We start from the raw sequence: 8,766 nt of genomic DNA, 5'->3' as shown, positions 1-8,766 counted from the left end.
AAATAAGTTTTGAATGAAATCACACTGGAGTGTAAGCCACGCCCCCACAATACATATGTTTATAGGAAAATTAGTCAATGTTGTATTCATTCTATAAGAATCATGTAATAGTGCTGTTCGCCATAGGACATATTTAGAGGCCGTAAGATTGATATTTATGATATTTACGCCAATATTTACATCTCTGTATTCAGACTCGACTTACACAGATGCTTAATTTGAATGAATAAAGTTTAGACTAATATCATAATATACAAATATTATGAAGTCTAATAATATTAAGTCTATACAGTGTATTAAAGGGGTCATATGATGATATTAAAAGTTCATTATTTTGTCCACATATACATCTCACATACAACTGAAAAGTGGTGCATAAGTCTGTAGTTATGTCTGAGTTCTGAGTAAGTGTTATTATAGTGTTTATTTGTCAACACAACTGAAAGAAGTTTTGGTAGTATTGACTTTTTGTTTGTATAAATGCATACATGCTAGCTAGCTAAATTGTCTCATTTCCTGTAACATTAAAGAGTTTTCATCCATGTTCCCAATGCCTAGCAATGGGTGATAATAATTTAGATGAACTTAGCTGGCAGTATTAATCTTTCCTTATATGTTGGATACATTATATACATACATACATAAGTACTTTTGAATGACATTAAAACTACCTGCCTAATATTGTGTAGGTCCACCTTGTGCCAACCAAAACAGCTCTGACTAACAATGGCTCTGAAGGTGTGCTTTGGTATCTGGCACCAAGATGTTAGCAGCAGATCCTTTAAATCCTGTAATTTGCGAAGTGGGGAGTCCATGGAGGGACTTGTTTGTCCAGTACATCCTGCAGATGCTCAATCAGATTGAGATTTGGGGAATTTGGAGGCCAATTCAACACTTTGAACTCCTGTTCTTCAAACCGTTCCTGAACAATTGTTCGCAGTATAGCAGTGAGCATTATCCTACTGAAAGAGGCCGGTGCCATTAGGGAATAACATTGCCATGAAGGGGTGTACTTGGTCTGCAACAATTTATTTAGGTAGGTGGTACATGTCAAACTAACTTCCACATGAATGCCAAGACTCAAGGTTTCCCAGCAGAACATCACCCAGAGCATGGCATTCCCTCCGCCGACTTGCCTTCTTCCATATTGCATCCTGGTTCCAGCTCTTCCTCAGGCTCTTCCTTATTACAGTTTATCCCCTTGTCAAAATCGCTCAGATCCTTACTTTTGCCCATTTGTTCTTCTTTCTACACGTCAGCTTCGAGAACTGACTGATCATTTTCTGCCTACTATATCCCACCCCTTGACACCTGCCATTGTAACGAGATAACCAATGATGTTCTCTTCACCTGTCAGTGGTTTTATTGTTCACCTAATCAATGTATACCTTTTAAACATCATTCTAGCATTTTCCTACAAATAAGCAATTATACATTGGTCAGTTATTGCAGTGTTACATGACATTTAATGCCATTATTTTAGAAAATGGCAAGTTTTCAAAGTCATATTGTGTTGGATGGTGATTATACCATGGATTTATTATCCTGATACCCAGTACTGCTGTAATCCAGTTGCTTTATTCATGTGGGAATGTGAGGAAGGCTATTCAGCATTCTGTTAATTCAATTCCCCTCAGCTCAAGTCGACACAACATCATTATTCAGCTTGGCTATAAATTATCCTAAATTATTCCAAAATGCTCAGCATGAATGACATCATCCTCTGGTGTGCCTGCTTAATTCGGTGTGTAGTGTGCAGGGCACGATTACGAGTAAATAATTTCTGTCACCAGCCAAAAATTGGAAAATAACAGCCATGACACGATGGGTTTTGGGTGATAGATGTGCAGGAGGAATAGCTTGTGAAAAGAATGCAGTCTGTGGAGGAATAACGAGGCTGAGTCTCAAGAGGGCATGTCCTTGAATCACTGCTTTGGTTTTTTTATTTGTTTGTTTGGTTTTATTTTTACTGAACAATTTTAGATTCAATCTGTTTACAGTGGAGTTTTGACCTGTTGGCGGTTGTGGGCTGAGTGTTGACGTTATCAGGATGTAACTTACTATAACTTCTGTCTAGATGCTGGCAGGCAGGTATAATCAATTTGAGGTAGGCAGCAGTGTTTGATTTCCAGTTTCTGAAAGTTCTTTTTTTTTTTTTTTTCTTTTTCTTTTTTTTTTTCCACCCATCTTGTGGAACACCCTCAGAAAAGGGCTTTGCATCTGTGCTATCAGTTCCTATTAAGAAGGCATGGTCTTTTTTCTATCAGTTCCTATGTAGAAGGCATGGCCTCTGTGCTATTAGATCCTATGAAGAATGGCCTCTGTGCTATCAGTTCCTATAAAGAAGGTGTAGCCGCTATCTTATTAGGTCCTATAAAGAAGGTGTGGCCTCAATGCTACTAGGTCCTATGAAGAAGGGGTGGTCTCTGTGCCTGTCAATCTCAGGGAAGGAGGTGTGGCCTCTGTTCTATGAGTCCCAATGGAGGAGGGATGGGCTCTGTATCTGTCAGTGTTAGTGAAGGAGGTGTGGCCTCTGTTCTATGAGTCCCAATGGAGGAGGGATTGGCTCTGTATCTGTCAGTGTTAGTGAAGGAGGTATGGCCTCTGTGCCTGTCACTCTCAGGGAAAGAGGTGAGGCCTCTTTGCTATTAGTTCCTATAAAGATGGTTTCGCCTCCGATGTATAAGATCCTATGAAGAATATCCTCTGTGCTATCAGTTCCTATTACAAAGAAGGTGTAGCTGCTGTCTTATTAGGTCCTATAAAGAAGGTGTGTCCTCAATGCTAATAGGTCCTGTGAAGAAGGGGTGGTCCCTGTGCCTGTCAGTCTCAGGGAAGGAGGGGTGGGCTCTGTATCTGTCAAAGTTAGTTAAGGAGGTGTGGCCTCTGTGTTATCAGATCCTACAGAGAAGGTTGCCACTGTACCTGTTGGTGAGGTTTGGCCTCTGCTCTACCAGGTCCTATGATGAAGGCATAGCCTCTGTGCCTGTCTTTCTTATTGAAGAAGGTATGATCTTTGTCACTGTCACTCTCAGGAAAGGAGGTGTGTCCCCCATTCCTCAATACTAACACAATACTGAATCAACAAAAGAATCAATCTGTATTATTCCATGTTTTGCTTCTTGAAATGAATCTTTCATACAACAGATGATTGATTACATTTCACAAAAAAAATTACCCTTAATTCTCAAACGAACAGTAAACTGAATTCACAAATTAACTGAAATGAAAGTCCATTTTGATGCCTCAATATGCCTCACTTGCATGAAACACTCAATCATTCTTGCCTAGGAGGATGGATAAATTGCTCATTTAGACTTTTAAGAACTCTTATCACTTTCTAACTAGCGGGGGATCAAACGCCTGTAGAGTGTAACTGAGGGAACTTTAGTACCTCTGTGTGAGTTTATAAAAGAGCTCGTCTGTGTTTGCAGCAATGAATTATCATTTCTGATTTCTTGCCTCAGTAATCAGTGCCACAGCATTAATCTGATTAGATTTATAAGTGCAGACGCACACCAAAGCCTCGAAACGCAGTGGTGAGCCTTGACGCTCTGAGATGTGGAACTTTTTGTTGCAGAGGTTCCTTAGGACTCAAGCTACAGCAGGAAGGAAACCTGCTGGTTTGAGACGCACCTCATGACAATTGACAGCCACCTCTCTCCACCATTAATATGTATCAGCTCAGAATAAAAGGGATAAAGCATTCAATTTATGGGTCACTCTGGTGCCCATGCGTCAGTTTAAAAAAGACCCCGACCGTTTCTTTAATGGGTCTGCAGGTTGAGGTCGGCCATCTGGCGCTCTCTTCGCTGCATATCTAACTTTGGATGGCTGGCAGTGAGAGAGAGTGAATCAATAAACCCTTCCTATACGACCTCATTACTTTTCAGTGCGTTGTAACTCAAGGCGATAACCCAATGAAAGTTTAAACAGCTTTACGAGACAGATGCCGTCGAATCACAGCGCAAACCCGGAGTTCACCTTTTTTGGAGGATAAACATTTAGAGAGAGCGAGGAAAGTATCGAGGCCACTAGAGATGTGCACTCAGCTCCATGCTGAGAGGCGAAGCGGTGCCCCGAGCAATGGTTTTGATTTCCGCTATCTCATCATAAGGAAATGATGTGAGGGCTGGAGAAGAGACACACAGAGAGGAAGAGGGTTTCGAGGCGAAAAAGCTGAGTGGAGTCTAATTGACTCATTTTCAATTCCAAGAATGAAGCCTTTCTGCACGCATTTTCAGCACAACACTGAGATCATGACCTTTTCCCCCCTTGTGGGGTCTGCAGGCAAAAAAGCATTTGATTTGATTGGCTGATTTTTTTTTTTCTTCTTGGATCTGCATTTATAGCATTATGTTACCCGGAAGCTTTATTGAATAATGCAAAATCAACCAAGAAACATTTTATAGTGGGAATTTTATATTTTCGTGGGCAGAAAAATGCAATAAACAACCTCATGAACTAGGCAAATATAACACAATTTATAGATATACAACTTGAATATGAAAGAAGTGCAGCAGCAGCTACTACTCCTACTACTACTAGTGCTACTACTACTACTACTACTACTACTACTACTACTACTAATAATAATAATAATAATAATAATAATAATAATAATAATAGCAATAAATAATAACAAAGTTTAATTATTATGAAGGAGGCAGGGCCAGTGTGCCTGTCAGTCCCAGTAAAGAAGGTGTGGCCTATGTGTGTGTCAATTTTAGTAAAGTGCCCATCAGTCCCAGTGAAGCAGTGAAGCTTTGAACCTATTAGTCCCATTGAAGGAGGTGTGGCCTCTGTATCTCTCAGTCGAAAATAAGAAGGCGTAGCCTCTGTACCAGTTAGTCATTGTGAAGGAGTCCCAGTAAAGTAGGCATGGCCAAATATTTTTACCTGATAATCTCTAATACTGAGCTATTTGTAATGTAGTCTTTTTCTCATAAATGTCTTGTGTTGTGTTCATGCTTGAATAGAACAGCATCAAAAGTACAGCATTATACTGTGCATATAAAACACAGACATATTTAAAGCAGCCAGTATTTAAATCATACATCAGAATGTTGATCACATCTCAAGATGTTCATCATATCACCTTGAGAGCTCACGTAGACTTCCATCTGGAACACAAACTGCTATGGAGTGACAGTGATAAACTCATGCGGATCTGTCTGCCACTGTCTGTGTAGTAGAAATCAAATAGAGCAGAAGTAACTAAAGACCTGTTTGTACCTGGCATTACATATGCCTAAGGAGATGACATAATTTAAACTACCTCTAAATATTTGATGTAGAATAATAAATTGTTTGATAAGTTCAACAGTCAGGTACATGCTCTATGAGCATCCCTATACCTTTATCATCATTAAACATGAAGATGGATGGACATAATATCCCACTTCAATGCACCCCAACGTTCTCATCCCATAACTAATCTGTAGTCAGTGACATGCTAGTAAATCTTTAGCTTTTATCTTTCATTTGTGACATCACAACCTGAGGTCTTACTTTAATTTAATACTCGCTGGTGAAATATTGAGACTGTCTTTAACTAGAACAAATCAGATTTTTGTGCTCTGTTAACAAATACACAATAGTATTACATACAGTCATTAGAATCGGCCTTTGAAGAGGATGTAAATGTTTAAAAATCATTGTCAGTTTTAGTGGTAATTATAAATTGGGGCAGTGGGGGCTTGACGGTTAAGGCTCTGGGTTACTGATCGGAAGGTCAGGGGTTCAGGCCCCAGCACCGTCAAGCTGCCACTGTTGGGGCCTTGAGCAAGGCCCTTAACCCTCTCTACTCCAGGGGCGCCGTATCATGGCTGACCCTGCGCTCTGACCCCAACTTCCTAGCATGATGGGATATGCGAAGAAAAGAATTTCACTGTACTGCAATGTATATGTGACTAATAAAGACTCATTATCATTATTAAATGATTATAAGTGATTACAGACGGGACCCATGATTAAATCCACCTGACACCTGACCATGTGTATGTGGACACCTGACCATCACAACCAAATCTGGGTCTTCCCCAAACTTTTGCCACAATGTTTGAAGCACAGAATAGTCTAGAATGTTGTTGTATGCTGCAACATTACAAACCTGTTCCATCATGACAATACCCCTGTGCACTAAGTGAGTTCCAAGAGGTCCTGGTTTGCCAAGGTTGTAGTGGACGTACTTGAGGGTCCTGCACAGAGCCCTGACCTCAACCCTACAGAACTTTGGGATGAACTAGAACACCGACAGCATGCCAGGCCTCCTCATCCAACATCAGTGCCTGATCTCACTAATGCTCTTGTGGCTGAATGAGGACAAAAACCCCCACAACCACACTCCAAAATCTAGTGGAAAGCCTTCCCAGAAGAATGGAGGTTATTATAACAGCAAACAGTGGACTAAATCTGGAATGGGATGCGACGGGCACTAATGGACAGATGTCCACAAACATCTGGCCATACAGTGTGCCTTGTGTATTTTGTCAAAAACGCAGCACACACTGAGTCCTGGTCGATCTGGCCTTACAGTAACCGAAGACAAGCTATATAGTGTGAAATGGAGCAGTTTATACGGGCTGGTGATTTCCTCTGTGGGCCAGCTGTACATATTTGAGGAGGCAGAGCACAAATTGCAGCTTGCTGTGTCTGCACAATGTGTTCATAGCGCATCTGAAATTAAGGTTCAATCTGAAATTAGTTCGCAACTTATCACACAAACTGCGCTTGTGACCACTAACTAAGTGCTCTCTGCATGAAGCATGAATGGCTTTTAAAAAGCTGCTGTGAAATGGTGGAACCACAGAGCTGTCCAAAAGCTCAGGACTAAAGAGAAAATGAAATTGTCTCCTTATTAAATAAGGACTCATGTGACAGGATGAGCAAACTATATGGAGGGCATTAATATGGCTGGTATGCCATTTGATTACTAAGTGGTTTTAATGAAAAGTGGCTGTGTACAGAATAAGCTTTGTATCCGCTCCCATCCGTGGCCACGAGTCAAGACATCAAATTTGGCCGTTCTTTCAGAGTTGGAGGGATTGTAAGTTCTCTCTCGCCTGTCAATCACAGCGACACTGGCCAATCTTGTGAGCTTACAGTATGTATGCAGAATAGTGCAGATGGCAAGTTTCTCTAAGTGTGTTACTTCTCAGAGGAAGCACATGATAGCCTTCATTCTCCCTAGGTAGCTGTTGTATGATGGAGAGATCACATGATCATAAATTTTCACATGTAGGGAATGGGTTTTATTTTTCAGATGTGATTATTCATGTTAAATGTATGAGATTTTTCAGTAGGGGTACTAAAAAAGAAACATTTTTAGGGTGCGTTCACATATGCGGTGTTGATTCGAACCCTGGTGTGCTTTACGATATGGTTTGTTTGTGTAGGTGAGAACGGAGCAGTTGTATTCGTGTACAGACCAAAACAACTGATCCGAGGCCACATCACGGAGACGTTTCCAATCAAACTCTTGTGCAGTGAAAAAGCGATTCGATCATGAATTGGCCCAGGAAGTGAACCAAATGTCCCGCTTGCTTTGGGTTGCGGCTGACACGTTTCTGTAGATGTGAGCTTCTAAACTGAACCACAAGCTGCAAACCAGAGCAAGAGGATGGAGCTAAGTGTTGCAGAAATGTATTGTTATGTGAGATTGGGATGACGAACAGAAAGATATACACAAAATGTTATCTTGTACATGCTCAGGTCATTTTTATGATTTCTGCATGCACTTGACTGTCACAGCTCGGTCTGATCATAACTCAAATTCCCAGGATGCAATACTCACTCCCCAGGCACGCATGCGCTCCCCATCCCCGGAGTTCTGATCAGACACACCTGGCACCAATCACACACTAGTACTTAGAGAAGACAGCCACCGAGAATCGGCGCGAAGTATACGCTCAGTAGCCTAGTTTCCTGCGTTACCAAGCCGATCTAGTTTGTTGTTTCTTATAATCCTCGACCCTCGCTTCCTGTCTCGACTACGCTTTCTGGATATCCCCATTTGTATTGTTCGCCCGATCGCTTGACCCTTGCTGACTCTACGACTACGAGTAGGCCACTACGAGTATCAGGTCATGCCGTATGGGCTTTCTAACGCCCCCTCGGTCTTCCAATGTTTAATTAACGATGTGTTACGTGACATGCTGGGACGCCATGTGATCGCCTACATCGACGACATACTGATATACTCTGACTCCCGGGAAGAACATGTTCACCACGTTCACCGAGTGCTACAGCGACTGCTCTGTCACCAGCTATATGTGAAAGCCGAGAAGTGTGAATTCCATAAAACCACCATCACGTTTCTGGGATACGTCATCAGCCCCGAGGGAATCTCCATGGACCAAGAAAAGGTCCAGGTGGTAGTAAGCTGGCCCACACCCACGACGATCAAGGAACTACAGAGGTTTCTGGGGTTTGCAAACTTCTACAGGAGATTTATCAGGAATTTCAGTGCCGTTCCAACCCCGTCACATCCCTGCTAAAGGGGAAACCCAAACATCTGGCATGGAATTCAACTGCCCAATCCGCCTTCGACAAGCTCAAGAAAGCCTTCACCACTGCACCCCTCATCAAACATCCAGACCCATCCAGACCGTTTATAGTGGAGGTGGACGCATCAGAAACCGGGGTAGGAGCCATTCTGTCCCAACGATTTGGAGAAAAGCCCGGTGGCCTTCTTCTCACGAAAGCTTTCCCCAGCCGAGAGAAACTACGATGTGGGGAATCGGGAACTCTTGGCAGTTAAGTTAG

The sequence above is a fragment of the Ictalurus punctatus genome, chromosome 16 (genome assembly GCF_001660625.3).
Source record: "Ictalurus punctatus breed USDA103 chromosome 16, Coco_2.0, whole genome shotgun sequence".
NCBI classification, from domain to species: Eukaryota; Metazoa; Chordata; class Actinopteri; order Siluriformes; family Ictaluridae; genus Ictalurus; species Ictalurus punctatus.
The sequence above is the reverse complement of the archived record's forward strand: the minus strand, read 5'-3'. Positions refer to the sequence as shown.